General features: G+C 35.7%; 1 pseudogene across 1 annotated transcript; it reads left to right on the forward strand.

Moving 5' to 3' along the window:
* The first annotated feature begins 13,858 nt into the window (after window positions 1-13,858).
* LOC149249110 (pentatricopeptide repeat-containing protein At1g20230 pseudogene) lies at window positions 13,859-16,331 on the forward strand (annotated as a pseudogene). The gene is made up of 2 exons (XR_016265816.1): window positions 13,859-15,677; window positions 15,780-16,331. The product of XR_016265816.1 is annotated as a pentatricopeptide repeat-containing protein At1g20230 pseudogene (transcript).
* Window positions 16,332-17,584: the final 1,253 nt, after the last annotated feature.

Here is a 17,584-nt window from a genome sequence, read left to right on the forward strand (position 1 = left end):
TCCTAAAAAATACCCAATCCCCCACAACAAATTATTTTTCACTATGATGCTGATCTACTTGTTGTTTCATCCTATTATGTGCTATAACCAAGTTGTCCTACAATTGTTTGAGAACCTCCTGTTGGTGCTCTATGTGGTCCTCCATTATTTGAGGATTCACTTTCCCTTCCAAGGGTGATGTGATTAAAGTTCCAAAAATGGGTACAATTTTGATTGATTATGGAAAGATGTGTTGTACCACCATTGTGCTAAGGAAAACCACTTGACCCATTGTGTTTGTTTATTAGACATAAAACAATGAAGATACCTTTTTGGAAATTTATTCATAATATTAGTTTTCCCATCAGATTGAGTATGGTAAGAGTTATTGTGAATCTATTGAGTACCCAAACAAGAAGTTTATTTAGTCCAAAATGTTTCCAATGAATATTGGATTGCTATCACTTACAATAATCTTGGGGATTCTATGTAGGTTATGAATTGTTTCCATTAGTGTTGTTTCTACTATACTTGCTTTAAAACGATGAGAAAGAGACTAAAAATGAGCATACTTTGTGAATAAATTCACTATTACCATAATGATGTTTTTACTTTTCAACTTGAGTAGATCTGTAATAAAATCCATTAAATCTAAATCTTGACTTGGTATGGCTAATGGTTTTAGGAGACCTTGAGTCTTTATTGTCTCTCTCTTATTTTATCAACATATAACACATTCAACTACAAAATTTTGAACATTAGTTTTAAAACCTTCTTGGAAAAATCCTTCTTGAACCTATGGTAATTTTTTAAGAACTATAAATGTCCTCCTATAAGAGAAGTGTGCAATTCTGAAAAGGACCTTCTATTTGAGTTGGGAATTTTTACATAAATAGCTATGATCATGATACCACAGAAAAACATTTTTTCACACAATTTTATCTAATACACTTTGGTTTGTTATAGTTGTTCATTGATTTTTCTTACCTTTTGATCTTTCTTCCATTCTATCTTTGCTTTTTCCACCCAATCAAATTGTGGAATGGAAATAGCATGCAATAAATTTCTAGTGTTTTTTTCTTTCCTTGAAAGTCTGAATGCCACAATATTTTTTTTCCTTTTATTGTAGATAATTTCAAATTCATACCCCGATGTCTTTATGACCGACTTTTGTTGCTTTTGTGAACATAATCATTGTTCCAAGACATACTTTACGTTGTTATGACCTCTTTTTACATTGAACACTTGTTTGAGAGTAATATGAGGGCTAGTTAGAAACCCTAACTTATGTAGGATATATGTCAAAAACTATAGAAAAACAACACTTGAAATTTTAATCAAAATTAGTTTGTTCTGTATCCACTAGTTTTTGAAAATTTCTTAGTATGTAACTTCACTAGGAAAAATTATAGCGAAAATTCTCTAATTACTTGTTTGAGACTAATTTAAGGACTAGTAAAAGAACACTCCCATAGGCCATACCTTAGAAATTATAGTGGACCAAATCCTAATATTTTTATCACAAATATTTTGATAGGTCTCCTAAGGATCTTGAAAATTTCATAGTTTGAAACTTCACCAAAAAAATTATGGTTGTTTTTACCAAGAACACATGTTTATGACTACTTTTAGAAATAGTCATAAACCCTAATTTCTATGGGCTATTGCTTAAAAATAGCAGTGAATCAAATTTGAAAATTTTACCACATATAATTCTCTATTTCTCCTTAGGCTCCCAATTTTTTTACTGTTTGAAACATCCTAGGAAAAATTTATAGTGGAAACATCCTTAGAATTTTATTTCTATGCTTGGAAAGCATTAAACTAAGTTTTTCAAAATCACCATAGTTTTGTTGAATTAAAAGGTCAAGAAGGTTGGTGGTGTGACAAATATTTTAAAGATAGATATAATGTGAATATAAGCTAAACAATCTAAGAGAAAATGCTTTTCATCTTCAACCCTACTAACATCACAAAAGTGATAGACTCTTTCAACTCATGGTGTTTTGGGAATTGACCATTGCCCAATTTCATTATGGAGCTCATGGTATTTTGTTCTTATTTTAACAATGCTTATATTCTTCTTTACATTAGCTAGGATAGATGTATTTTGGATTTTGAGATTTGTTTTCATTACCTCTTTATAATAACTTAATTTCCCTTTTTCCTTTAACTCTTTATCAGCCCACAATTCCACCTCCTTAAAATAATAACTTATAATTACAAAACAACAACCACATCCATAAATTTTTAGCCACATGCTCTTTCATATAAATAATAAATAAATATAAACTTAAATAAAATAAGAGAGAATGGTATTGCATAGAAATGCAAAGTAATTAATAAACCTAGAAAAATATAAAAATCATTTTAAATAAAATTGTTATTACTATTTCCTTAAATTTTGAACTAATTTTGAAATCACTCAAATCAACTTAAAATAAATGCATACATGATGAATTATAATTTATAATTTATCTAATAAAATAAAATTAAAAACATAAAAATTTCTAACTTAATATAGTATTAAAAACCAAAAAAATTCTAATTTAATATAGTAGATATATTGTAATGTTTTGTTTAACATTTTAGGATTCTAATAATGGGTATTCTTAACCCATGGATTTTTACAATAATATTTTTCTCTAATATAATTTATTTAAAAATTAATAATTAAACCAATTTAAATTTATATTAACTCTAAATATAACACATGTAAAAATCGAAACAAAATTTAATACTACATAAATCTTAAATTAAAATAAATCTATACTAGTTTATACTTTTATACCAATTTATACCTTTGTATTATGCCAAGACTTGTCATTCTCATGAGACTAATGATGTCAGCTTAGTTCATTCGATTTACCATAACTCCATACTCTTACGAACTTTGAAATTCCCAAAAAGGATGAAATCCATGGAAGAACTATTGCCAGAGAGCTGCTTGTAGGGAAAACCATATATGTGCCAGTGATCTCCATTAAGTTTTGGATTCTCTATGAACAACTCGTGGAAAAGTAAATCGCCCAAAACTTCTTTCTTGCTGTTAAATAATGGCAAGGCCTAACCAGCCATATATTGTGTCATAAATGCTGGGCCAGCTATGTATGTCAAGGATATGTATACCCCTCCATGACTTATGTCGTATATCCATGGAACGGGACTCCGGCGATCACCTTGTGTTTCCGGTGACGAGCGCGGGACCCACCAACCGCGGCCCCCGTCTCGGACTGGCAGCTACGCACTTTGCTACACACCTCCCAACGCAAATCATGAACACGCGCCATTACTATTTTGAATTTGAATTGATCTCCCGCCTCATCATTGATTTGAATTTGAATTGATCTGCCGCGCTACTTTGATTTGGAATTTTGTGGCGACGACCCACTCAACTAGGAACTGTAAAGAGTCGCGCTCGTCAAATTAACAAGCCTTCCTAATTGTGCAGGGAGAGCTGCGGTGAGGTTTTTCTCCCATAAACACAAGATTTCCAGGTGGACCAAATTTACGATGGAGAGATCGTCAGTATTGTGCGAGATTTGTCCACAGATAATGTTCTGGGTTTGCATGAATCTGTCAAGTTGAAGTCTAGACGCAACTTTTCGTCTTTTGTGGGTATTGTTTTTCTCATCATAGAGGTAATTTTCCCCACGCTCGCTCGTTATGCAGAGGACAATTACCACTATGCATGTATTCACTAACTATTGTAGCCATGATATTGGGGGCGACACTGTACCATTCTCTGTGATAGTTGGGGGCGATACTGTACTATTCGCTGTCGCATTCATTCTTACTGTATTCTGCAGTGTGACTAAAACGAAAGTATGAATGAACAAACATAGACTTTATATCACGATGAAACAGCAAACACATGCACAAAACGCTAAAAAAATCTCCTACCGGAAGTCTGGTTATTGGTGAAAACAAAAAAAAATTGAGTAACGCATACCTTGCGACCTTGACCTTCACGCAGGGGATTATAGGTGTATAATTTAGTCCGTTCTTCTTTACTGTGAGCGAGACCACGCAAGGAATCATTAATGGAGACAATGGTAAAACTTTCGTTGCAGAAGCATGGGGTTATGACTGCGTGGCGGAGTCGGCTCTTTGAGAGAATATTTTCAGAAAATCATTAAATGTCTTATTATTTTGAATAGTTTACCTAATATTATTAGGTCTCTGTTAATTATTTTAAAATGAGAAATTCTGAATATTGTATCTATGTTAATTATTTTAAAATGAGAAATTCTGAAAATGTTGTTTAATATATTAATTTTTTTTGGGTTTAATGTTACATCTGAGAAAAATCTAAAAACTATGTTAATTATTTAAATCATAAGAAACCTAGAAAATGATATCTAGTATTAATCAAAATCTTAAGTAATCTTCAAAATTATATTTTAAATATTACCTATTTATTTTTAATAGCCGACTATGTTAATTATTCAATTCTTCACAAATCCCAATAATATATTTAGTATTTCACTTCTTTTTAACCTCATACTAGATGAAGGAACAATCTAAATAATCTGCTCTAGGGAACCTATATATTTAGTATTTCACTTCTTTTTAACCTCATACTAGATGAAGGAACAATCTAAATAATCTGCTCTAGGGAACCTACACATGAGATTTAGGTTTGAACCAACCTCCACGCAAAAATTGGATTTGAACCAATGATCTACTCTAAGGGAACCTTTACGTGAGATTCAGATTTCAACCAATGATTTTATGAGGACTAATCCCCGTACAAAACAATTCATCTACATGCAAGAGGTAAATAATATATCACTTATCCCAAAAGCTATTAAATAATTCTATACACTTTCGAGATATTAGAACTATTCGCAACATGTTTTCTCTGTTTTTAGAATACCTCTAACATGAAGATTATTTCATGGAATGGCCTAAATTGCAAAGGATTTTTAGAATACCTCTAACATGAAGATTATTTCATGGAATGGCCTAAATTGCAAAGGAAAGCAGAGGCTTTTTAAAGAAAAAGGGCAGTTTTGAGGAAACTAAAACTTCCAATGAGACAATCACCAATCACATAAGCAATGGACAAGTGAAACTAAAACTTCCAATGAGACAATCACCAATCTCATAAGCAAATAGGCAAGTGATTGTAACGTGATCACTATCGACGCATAATGCCTCTTTGGAAGCCTTGCTATTATATGGAGCACCCAAGACATACATGTTCTAAACATGTTTTCTTCCTTCTGCATCATCACTATTCAATTTCAACTCATTGGATTAGCTGAAACCTGTTACCTTTAAAAATTTTATTGTCCAACCTCTCCGAAGGACAAACTCCTCTTCCTTCATTCCATCATTGACACACACAATCTCCTCTCCCCTTCCCCCTAGATCCTTGGTGGAGATTTTAACCTTATCAAATAATTAGAAGAGGAATGAAAAGGTATAAGGCAACTAGATGTAGACTCTATCCTCTTTTAGGAGATAATTTCATCCTCTTAAATTGTTGATCTGGATACCAATAATGGTATCTTCACCTGGAATAACTAATGAGGGGAGACGCAACAAATGCCTTTGAAAATTGGATTGTTTCTTAGTCATGGAACCCATAATGACATGGGACATTATCTTGGAGGCATTTATTCTTCCCAGTCATGGTTCAGATCACTGGCCCATATGTTTAAACATAAACCTGAAGTCTCAACCCCATAACAAGCCTTTTTGTTTTGAAAAGTGATGCCTACCCCATCCAAACTTTCAATCCAACAAAAAGAAATGGTGGGGGGAATATGATGCCTTGGGAGGATGATTAATGTAAAAACTCCATCAGAAACTCAAACACAAAAAATGATACCTTAAAGGCTGGAACAGAACCAAATTCGGCAACATTTTGGAAGAAAAGCGCAGGTTGGAACAAAAGATGAAAGCAATGTAGTAGGAAGTCGTCATATATGGAAGAAAGCATTAATCAAAGAAGAGGCTTCCAATATCACTGATGCGGAGGAACATCGAAAGTAGGAATAATTTTTATGGTAGAAAAAATCCCAAGTCTGACGACTTAAAGAGGGGGAAAAGAAAACCACCTTTTCTAAAAAATCCACGCTTTATTATTGCCACCACAAATGCAAATCCTCCATTAAAATTCTGCTGGAGAAATTTTTTTGAATCATCAAGAGATCTCTCAAGAGCTTATTCTTTTTTTACCAAAACATCCTCACTAATCCCATTAATGATAATTTAGGCAATTACACAAATCACCACGTATATCCCCCTTCTGATCAATCTAGAGTAGAACGAGGCTCTGCTTAGAGAATTTACGTCGAAGAAGTGTGAGAAATGATAAAAGAAATAAACCACCCAAACCGAATAGCTTCACCATTGAAAATTCTTCTAGGCATGTTGGCCCATAATTGGACATGATTTATGACATGTGGTTGAGGAATCCTAACTCTCTCAATCCATCATCAAAGCTCTTTACACTACCTTCCTCACTCTAGTGCCAAGAAAAGATAAATTAGATGATCCCAAGGGATATAGGCTCATCACTGTATGTAATGTTCTCTATAACATCATTACTAAAATCATATCTAATATACTCAAGTGTCCTCTCCCAAAACTCATGTCATAAAATAAAATAAGCTTTATTGAAGGTTTCCAAATATTGGATGGTATTATAGTGGCTCATGAGGCCATATACTCTTTGAAAATCACAAAGAATACTCGCATGTTGCTTAAACTAGACCTCTTGAAATCTTTTGACAAGTTAAACTAGTAGTACATGTGCAACATCCTCAAAGATTTTGTCTTTACAGATCATTGGATAGATTGGATCAACAACTTTCTTTCATATGCTTCCTTCTCCATTCTAGTCAATGGATCTTCTATTACCTTTTTTACATCCTCCCATGGTATTCGGCAAGGAAATCCACTTTTCCCTTTCCTCTTCATTCTTGTAGTGGAAGGGTTAGAGAGATCCCTCAAAGTGGCAATTTTAAATAACAAACATAAGATCCTATGCTTGTTTTGTGATAACCTTCCATTAACTCATCAACAATTCATTTATGATACTATGGGTATGGGTATCCCAGTAGTTACCGAAGCACGAGAATTCACACAAATGTTGGAACATTTCTCTCTCACCTCTGGTATGGAAATCAATAAGATCAAATCTCAAGTTTTCTTCTCCAATACCCCAATTGTAGTTGACAGAAATATTGCTATAATTTAATCTCCCCTTCACTAAATAAATGGAAGTGGTCGCCTAAGTAACAATGGTAACATTTCCATGTTACACTTGTCTTAGTGCCCTTGTAAAAAACTTTACACTAAGGTGCTACATTTTATGATAACAAGGAAAATTTAGAGATCTTAAATTTACAGGTAGGAATCAGGACACAACATGAAGGATAATAAAACTCACACAATAATGCTATCATATGAATGTTCAAATAAAAAAATGATTATGGGGTGTTACTCATTCCCTTTCATTTCCCAACAAGTGATAGTCACAAGAGAATTACAAGGTTGAGGCACTCGCTATTTTATTTTCATCCAATCAAACGATACTAAAATCAATTCAATGAAGGAGGCACCTTCGTTCTTCATATGCATATGGGTATGGAAAAATATCACTCATTTTACCATCACAGAGCCTAATGGCTTCACTACTACCATTGGGGCACAATTTCTCTTAAAGAATGTGGCTCTTTATGATGGGACTAATGTGTGTAGGAAGGAGTGTGTGCATGTTCCTTGGCTCTTTTCACTTATTCATTTCTTCATTTATTTTTTTTCATGTCCTTCACACCCCCGGGAAAACATGCATGGCTATCCAAATGCCATGAATTACTTTCATGTTATGTGGAACTAGTACTTGCACACTTTGTGGAACTAGATAGAGGCATAAGTAAGAAGAAAGAGGACATTGAATCTCTATTGACTCAAATAGCTATGAAGTTGGGACAAAACCAGTCCATGAACAAGGAAATTGATCCTAAATTGGAGTTTATGAAAATCAAAGTGGAAAATCATCAAATGGAAACCTAGAAATTGAAGGAAAAATATTGGGCCACTTTGAATTTCCATTACAAGAATTTCAATGACCTTTCTATTGGGATTTCTACCATTAAAAGGAGATAACCACCATTTAAAACATGATATGCTCCACCCACAACCCACCTATAGAAAAACAAAAGGAAATGGAGAAATGAGTATGAAGCTTTTCAGAAAAGATATTCATAATGTAGTGGTGTCATTATAACACATCACTAATATGCCTCACCCAGAACTCACTTAGATCCAATTGAAAGAAGATAAGAATAATGAGGATGAAGATTGTTAGAAAGCATCTTCATAATTTAGTGGTACCATTATGGCACTAGATATTATTTATATTCCATTGTAAAAATAAATCGTATTTTTCATGCGCTTAAAGCATGATATAAGAAAGACAAACCATAGGTGCATATGATACATACAAGAATTTTTTTACCAGAGAAAAAATACACTAGAAATGTCCACATTATTTATGGTGCTTTAAGAAATAGTCTTGAATCCTTCCCCTATTTATTTTTAACCTCTTATCATAGACCTTAAGGAGTAGGCATGATAAGTAATCATAAGTAAGAAGGAAACATTATCATGGGATTTCTTTATTCCACCTAGAAAGGCTTTAGGCAAATTATCTCCCTCAATAAGAAATCTTAGTATCCAAATCTTCTACTCTTTTTATTGAGTAAGGATTGGATTCCCCAATTGAATCTTGTGATTGTTGAGTTATCTCATTAAAAAAGTTCCAGTATTCAATAAATTCCAAGTTTCAGTTTTTAATTTAGATTCTCTTTTTGTTTCTTGGAGGATGGGTGTGAGCATGGAGACAAGTAACTTATATATGTCCCATATGTTAACATATCATAGATCACAATGTCATGTGACACATCAAATATCAGATTGTTATGTTCTCACTATGCAATACCTGAGTGTATTTATCTTCTTCCAATTTGAGAATCATCTCATTTACAAGACCCTTACTAACATCTATCTTAGTACATAAACACACATATTTACACAATCCCACTATAACTATCTCAAGGTTTGAATTTATGTAAATTCCCAAACAATTCCTAGTTTCCTACAAAAATGATAAATCCCATAATGGTAACTGATTAGTCCCATCAATAGGTACATTTTTAATATTAATATGTCATCCTCCAGCGTTAAAACTATCCTTATCTTGCATTAATTCACATTTTTCGTTATATAATTCTTAGTAAGAGGAGTAAAAGGTGTTTGTCATAGTATGTGGGCTAATGTGGTTTAATTGCAGAAAAATGAAGCAATTTTTAGGCTATTACTATGCAGGGGCTTAATGGAGACAACTAGGAGAGAATCTAGGGGGTTTTTCCACCTACATAACTCCCTAAAATTGACTTGGGATCAACATATCCTCTCTCGCCAGTTCGATCTCATTGGCAGCCGAGTGACTCTTCGTCCAATTGAAGATCAAGAAGGACAAGATCTACCATTTTCGAGATCAAGGAGGGAGCAATTCCTAATTTCAAGGGAACTGATTTAGTTGTCCTTTTGTATAAATAAACTAGAAGAAGAGCTCATTAGGATTCAAATTTATTGATCAGCTAGGTGTAGTTATTGAGCTCCAAACTTGACATTGTCATTTTCAACTTTTATGTGATGTATTAGACCTACACTTTTTCATAATGAGAAGTTGGATTTTAAGTTGCGTCTGAGTTAGTTTAAGAGGGTTGAGACCTTAGGTTTGGGCCCAACCCAAAGGCTTTGGTCCCTTTAGCTTTGGTCCCTCTTCTTGTACTTATGTTTCTTCTTTATTCCAAGTAGTTCATAGTTTCTTGCATTTCAGTAGAAATTAACCCATAAAATCATGTGGTTGCAGCCTCTACATCACCTCTCATGTGGGAGAATGAGTGGAAGGATTCTCAACCACAACCCAAAAATATTTTTTTTTATGATTTCTTGGAAATAAATTAGCGTTAGTTGTCCTATTTTACATTTTTTTATATAGCTTAGAAGTCAATTTAGTGATTAGATTAGCTGTATTACATGAATTATATCTTACTGAAATTCAACTCATCTTTTCCATCATAAGTTATTCCATTTTGTTAATGATAAATATATGCATGCATGTGATTGATAGCAGGGATGGTTGATCTGTAGGGAAGGGCACCTTCACCACTTCCACCTTAAGCCCCTTTGTCTTCTCCTTCCACTTCCAAACTCTGTCCCAAAACCTCGTTTTATAAGTCATTCTACCTAGGTCACCAAGAGCACTCATCCTAGTGCAAGACAGGCCTCCGAGAGGTCCTGAGCTTAGATAGGGGCTCAAACCAACCTATCATTTTCTTCAACTACTATTCACCTCTGCATACCCTCAAGGCAACGTTTTCACCTTCAAAAGCCACTCGGATGACCTCCCATAGCATTACAGGCCTCCTGTAGCAATTGCCTGTAGCAAACTTGTAGTAGTATTTTCCTTCATTAGTTTCGATCTCCACTACAACTTTGCCTTAACATAGATGCATAATGACCCTGAGTTGTGATAATATGATCAGAGAAATCTCCTAGGCCACTCCAAACCTTCATTTTCTTCACTGCAAAAACATAGTAGAGCTAGATTGATCAGAAGGGGGATATACGTGGTGATTTGTGTAATTGCCTAAATTATCATTAATGGGATTAGTGAGGATGTTTTGGTAAAAAAAGAATAAGCTCTTGAGAGATCTCTTGATGATTCAAAAAAATTTCTCCAACAGAATTTTAATGGAGGATTTGCATTTGTGGTGGCAATAATAAAGCGTGGATTTGTGAGAAAAGGTGGTTTTCTTTTCCCCCTCTTTAAGTCGTCAGACTTGGGATTTTTTCTACCATAAAAATTATTCCTACTTTCGATGTTCCTCCGCATCAGTGATATTGGAAGCCTCTTCTTTGATTAATGCTTTCTTCCATATATGACGACTTCCTACTACATTGCTTTCATCTTTTGTTCCAACCTGCACTTTTCTTCCAAAATGTTGCCGAATTTGGTCTGTTCCAGCCTTTAAGGTATCATTTTTTGTGTTTGAGTTTCTGATGGAGTTTTTACATTAATCATCCTCCCAAGGCATCATATTCCCCCCACCATTTCTTTTTGTTGGATTGAAAGTTTGGATGGGGTAGGCATCACTTTTCAAAACAAAAAGGCTTGTTATGGGGTTGAGACTTCAGGTTTATGTTTAAACATATGGGCCAGTGATCTGAACCATGACTGGGAAGAATGAATGCCTCCAAGATAATGTCCCATGTCATTATGGGTTCCATGACTAAGAAACAATCCAATTTTCAAAGGCACTTGTTGCGTCTCCCCTCATTAGTTATTCCAGGTGAAGATACCATTATTGGTATCCAGATCAACAATTTAAGAGGATGGAATTATCTCCTAAAAGAGGATAGAGTCTACATCTAGTTGCCTTATACCTTTTCATTCCTCTTCTAATTATTTGATAAGGTTAAAATCTCCACCAAGGATCTAGGGGGAAGGGGAGAGGAGATTGTGTGTGTCAATGATGGAATGAAGGAAGAGGAGTTTGTCCTTCGGAGAGGTTGGACAATAAATTTTTTAAAGGTAACAGGTTTCAGCTAATCCAATGAGTTGAAATTGAATAGTGATGATGCAGAAGGAAGAAAACATGTTTAGAACATGTATGTCTTGGGTGCTCCATATAATAGCAAGGCTTCCAAAGAGGCATTATGCGTCGATAGTGATCACGTTACAATCACTTGCCTATTTGCTTATGAGATTGGTGATTGTCTCATGGAAGTTTTAGTTTCACTTGTCCATTGCTTATGTGATTGGTGATTGTCTCATTGGAAGTTTTAGTTTCCTCAAAACTGCCCTTTTTCTTAAAAAAGCCTCTGCTTTCCTTTGCAATTTAGGCCATTCCATGAAATAATCTTCATGTTAGAGGTATTCTAAAAATCCTTTGCAATTTAGGCCATTCCATGAAATAATCTTCATGTTAGAGGTATTCTAAAAACAGAGAAAACATGTTGCGAATAGTTCTAATATCTCGAAAGTGTATAGAATTATTTAATAGCTTTTGGGATAAGTGATATATTATTTACCTCTTGCATGTAGACGAATTGTTTTGTACGGGGATTAGTCCTCATAAAATCATTGGTTGAAATCTGAATCTCACGTAAAGGTTCCCTTAGAGTAGATCATTGGTTCAAATCCAATTTTTGCGTGGAGGTTGGTTCAAACCTAAATCTCATGTGTAGGTTCCCTAGAGCAGATTATTTAGATTGTTCCTTCATCTAGTATGAGGTTAAAAAGAAGTGAAATACTAAATATATAGGTTCCCTAGAGCAGATTATTTAGATTGTTCCTTCATCTAGTATGAGGTTAAAAAGAAGTGAAATACTAAATATATTTTTGGGATTTGTGAGGAATTGAATAATTAACATAGTCGGCTATTAAAAATAAATAGGTAATATTTAAAATATAATTTTGAAGATTACTTAAGATTTTGATTAATACTAGATATCATTTTCTAGGTTTCTTATGATTTAAATAATTAACATAGTTTTTAGATTTTTCTCAGATGTAACATTAAACCCAAAAAAAATTAATATATTAAACAACATTTTCAGAATTTCTCATTTTAAAATAATTAACATAGATACAATATTCAGAATTTCTCATTTTAAAATAATTAACAGAGACCCAATAATATTAGGTAAACTATTCAAAATAATAAGACATTTAATGATTTTCTGAAAATATTCTCTCAAAGAGCCGACTCCGCCACGCAGTCATAACCCCATGCTTCTGCAACGAAAGTTTTACCGTTGTCTCCATTAATGATTCCTTGCGTGGTCTCGCTCACAGTAAAGAAGAACGGACTAAATTATACACCTATAATCCCCTGCGTGAAGGTCAAGGTCGCAAGGTATGCGTTACTCAATTTTTTTTGTTTTCACCAATAACCAGACTTCCGGTAGGAGATTTTTTTAGCGTTTTGTGCATGTGTTTGCTGTTTCATCGTGATATAAAGTCTATGTTTGTTCATTCATACTTTCGTTTTAGTCACACTGCAGAATACAGTAAGAATGAATGCGACAGCGAATATCACAGGAATAGTACAGTATCGCCCCCAACTATCACAGAGAATGGTACAGTGTCGCCCCCAATATCATGGCTACAATAGTTAGTGAATACATGCATAGTGGTAATTGTCCTCTGCATAACGAGCGAGCGTGGGGAAAATTACCTCTATGATGAGAAAAACAATACCCACAAAAGACGAAAAGTTGCGTCTAGACTTCAACTTGACAGATTCATGCAAACCCAGAACATTATCTGTGGACAAATCTCGCACAATACTGACGAGCTCTCCATCGTAAATTTGGTCCACCTGGAAATCTTGTGTTTATGGGAGAAAAACCTCACCGCAGCTCTCCCTGCACAATTAGGAAGGCTTGTTAATTTGACGAGTGCGACTCTTTACAGTTCCTAGTTGAGTGGGTCGTCGCCACAAAATTCCAAATCAAAGTAGCGCGGCAGATCAATTCAAATTCAAATCAATGATGAGGCGGGAGATCAATTCAAATTCAAAATAGTAATGGCGCGTGTTCATGATTTGCGTTGGGAGGTGTGTAGCAAGGTGCGTAGCTGCCAGTTCGAGACGGGGGCCGCGGTTGGTGGGTCCCGCGCTCGTCACCGGAAACACAAGGTGATCGCCGGAGTCCCGTTTCATGGATATACGACATAAGTCATGGAGGGGCATACATATCCTTGACATACATAGCTGGCCCAGCATTTATGACACAATATATGGCTGGTTAGCCCTTGCCATAAATCAGCTTTGTACTAGAGGACTCCATTAAAATTTAGGTTTTCTATGTTCAAATCAAAACCTTTTTAGTGGAAAGCTTGTAATTTGAACAATGGGAGTCTGCGACTCTTCTCTTTTTATAAAAAATGTTGCTTTATAGAGGGAGTAAATTTTCAAATCATATCTTCAAAACATCTATCAAAACACTCCAGCTCCATGTTAACGCTGAAGCATCAACTGAGTCACCGCTGTTGTTCCTAAAAAAAATCCCTTCAAACATACATCAAATTTGCCAGCTTCATGACGGCTATGTCTCATACGCTTTGGAGCTGCAGGGTTGTGTTCACGGGAAATCCCTGACAGATGGTAAGAGAATCCATGCCAACATAATTAAAAATGGAATAGAGTTTAATCGTTTTTTAGAAACGAAACTAGTGATTATGTACACTAAATGTGGTAGTCCGGATGACGCACGCCAAGTATTTAACAAAATGCAAGAGCCAAATTTGGTTTCATGGACTTCTATGATCGGAGGATATGCCAGACATGGACGCAGTGTAGAAGCCCTCGGGCTTTTTTATGAAATGCAATCGTCAAGCTTACAGCCTGATAATTTCCTAATTCCTCTTATTCTCAAAGCGTGTGCCAATTTGGGAGCTCTGCAACAGGGCAAACTGATTCATAATCGTGTTATAATGAACGATTTGGAATCGAATGTATTTGTAGGAAGCGCGCTCGTAGACATGTATGCCAAATGCAGGTGTACAGACTCCGCACGACAAATGTTTGACAAAATGTCTGAAAAGAATCTGGTTACATGGAATGCAATGATTGCGGGTTATTCACAAAACGGGCATGGAGAAGAAGCCCTGAGACTTTTTCGCCAAATGGAATTGTCGGGTTTGATACCCAATGTGACTTCGTGGAATTCAATGATATCTGGCTATGCACAGAGAGGACATGAGTATGAAGCTTTGGTACTTTTGCGAGAAATGCGAGCGACAGGGGAAAAACCCAATTTCGTAACTATGTTGTCTGTGCTTCCTGCATTTGCCAACATAGGCGCGCTGGAAAAGATTAAAGAAATCCATGGTTATATAATTAGGAGCGGTTTCGAGTCGCATGTTTCTGTGGGAAGTGCAGTTGTAGATATGTACTGTAAATGCGGGAGTGTCATGGATGCACGCCAAATGTTTGATAAAATGTTGGAAAGAGATGTGGTCTCATGGAGTTCAATGATTCAAGGGTATGCAATGCATGGTCATGCTGAAGATGCCCTTGGACTTTTTAACCAAATGCAAGAGGCAGGTGCAAAGCCAGACTACATTACCTTTGTTGGTGTCCTTACGGCTTGTAGCCATGCAGGTCTGATTGATGAAGGCAGGCAATACATAGATCAAATGAGTAGGGATTATGGAATCAAACCTCGTGTGGAGCACTATTCGTGCTTGGTTGATTGTCTGGGTCGAGCAGGACGTCTCAATGAAGCATACGATCTAATCAACAAGATGCCAGTGAAACCTAATGTTGCTGTGTGGGGTGCCTTGCTTAATGCTTGTAGAATTCATTGTAATACAGATCTAGGAGAGGTTGTGGCAGAACGGCTTTTTGTTTTGGAACCGGAAAATGCGGGAAATTTTGTGCTGTTGTCAAATATCTATTCTGCAGCTGGCAGATGGGATGATGTGTCAAAAGTGAGGAAAAGAATGAGAGATAGTGGGGTGCAAAAGACTCCAGGATCCAGTTGGATTGAATTGAAGAATCATGTGCATGAATTTGTTTCCGGAGATAGAAAAGCAGCAGGATACAGCTAAATGTTATGTAAACGTTGCAGAGCCTGGCTACGAAGCTGAAGAAAATGCTCAGGTGAGATCTTGTAGAAAAATCTTTCTACTAGTTTTGGTAAGTAATAACCTTATTCTGTCTAATTCTGGTAAGTGATAACCTTACCTTTCACCTGACTCGCAGCTCGCTGAGATGAGCTTGCCTGCTTGAGCTAAAAGCCTTTTGCCTAGAGTAAGATCAGGCCGTCACATGCCAGATGAGAGTTTTGAGCAGCCTGATATATCATTGGAACATGATTAGTTTGTTCTCTACAGTGAGTGTGAGAAGGTATCCCTTCACTACATTATCTTTAACAACATTTGTGAGGTTTCAAGATTCTTGATTGAGATTTCTTTGAAGCCCATCCCCTTTGGATATGGATCCTTTACCAAAACACCAAACCTGGGTTGTTTGGCAAAGTACTCACTGGAGTGTTAAGCAAGGTACCTACTGCAAAACAACAAAGCTTCCATTTTTGCCATTTGAATGATGGCTTTTGTTCTCTAACGAGTAGCTGGTGCTAATCAAAACGAACAGCTCCTTAGCTGGTGCTACTCAAAAGAACGACACCTTAGCACCATTTTGGTTCTTAGAGATCAGGTATTGAATTTGTTTACCATTGAATTAGTCTTTCAAAATATAAGGTGTTTTAACTGCGAGAATTAACTTGTAGATATGATGTTTATGGCTGAATATTATATTCAATGAGATTATTATTATTATTATTATCCAATTTTAAGGTCACGGCCAAGCCAAACAACACATTATAAGATAACGTAATAACATGGTATCTTAATTTCTTTGGTTTGACATTGGATGACCGAGGGGACCAGAGTCATCAAGCACCAGATGTGCATAAGAAAATCTTATTTTCAACACTTTTATTTATCTCTGTTATTCTTTATAGCATGGGCATGGAACACACCTTCAAGACTTGGAATAACATTGAGCAAATACAAAAATGCTTCTAACCTATAATTTTAAAATTCAATGCCACACTTCTTAACCCATTCTTTTTATCATCATTAAATGTAGTTTTACGAAGTTTGAAGTCATTTTTAGATTTCTAGGTTATAATTGCAAATTGGTCAAAGTTGAGGAGAGGTATGCACCTTTTTATTCCTTATAGTGTCTGTGACAACTTTTTTTGTTGCCCCTCTTGTAAATGTCACTATGGATTGTAATTCATGTAGATATTGTGGAAATGTAAATAATGATTGGGTTGAGGAGTGGACACGGATTCAGAGATCTGAGGAGGAGGAACTGTTGGTGTTGAGTGTAAATCCAAACCACTGCTTTTGTTTCACCACCTATCTCCCTGATGAACTAATGGTAGCGTTGGTGCAAGCATTGAAGAAAAAGTATGGGTTGCATGAGTGAAGGACAACCCATACAATTCTTGTGCTCGTGGATTGTATTGGTGTGATCAACACACAAGGGAAGGGGATGTGAAGCAAAGAGTTTGATGAGAGACAGGGGGGATATGCTAAGTTATGCTCAATTACACTTGAGGGGTGTGTGGTATCGAAGCAAGAGATGGTTCACAGAAGAAAGAACAACAAACAACAAAATGAAAGAGAATGTGGAGCGTGGCATTAGTAGTGGACGAGGATCTTCCAAGAAGAAATAACCCCGTTATAGTTTGCGTTCTAAGGTTGGGACAATGTTCCCTATGGTTTACTAAGGCCAATGGTGTGTGCCTGTGAATCAATTGGCCAATGGAAGTTTAGTGGAGTTGAATAACTTAGTGCCTGCCTTAGGGATGATAAAACATTGGGGTGCTTGCTAGAAGGTTGATAAACCACTAAGTGTTTGCATTATGGTTGATAACCACTTATGTGCTTTCCTTAGTGTTGATAAACCACTTATGTGCTTGCTGAGTAAGTTGATAAACCACCTAGATAGTGGGCTCTTGACTCCTGCAGTGCTTGCCTAGAAAACCCTATTGA

Source organism: Pinus tabuliformis, chromosome 7 (genome assembly GCF_031772625.1).
Source record: "Pinus tabuliformis cultivar Carrire ecotype Pingquan chromosome 7, CPIR1, whole genome shotgun sequence".
In the NCBI taxonomy this organism is placed as follows: domain Eukaryota; kingdom Viridiplantae; phylum Streptophyta; class Pinopsida; order Pinales; family Pinaceae; genus Pinus; species Pinus tabuliformis.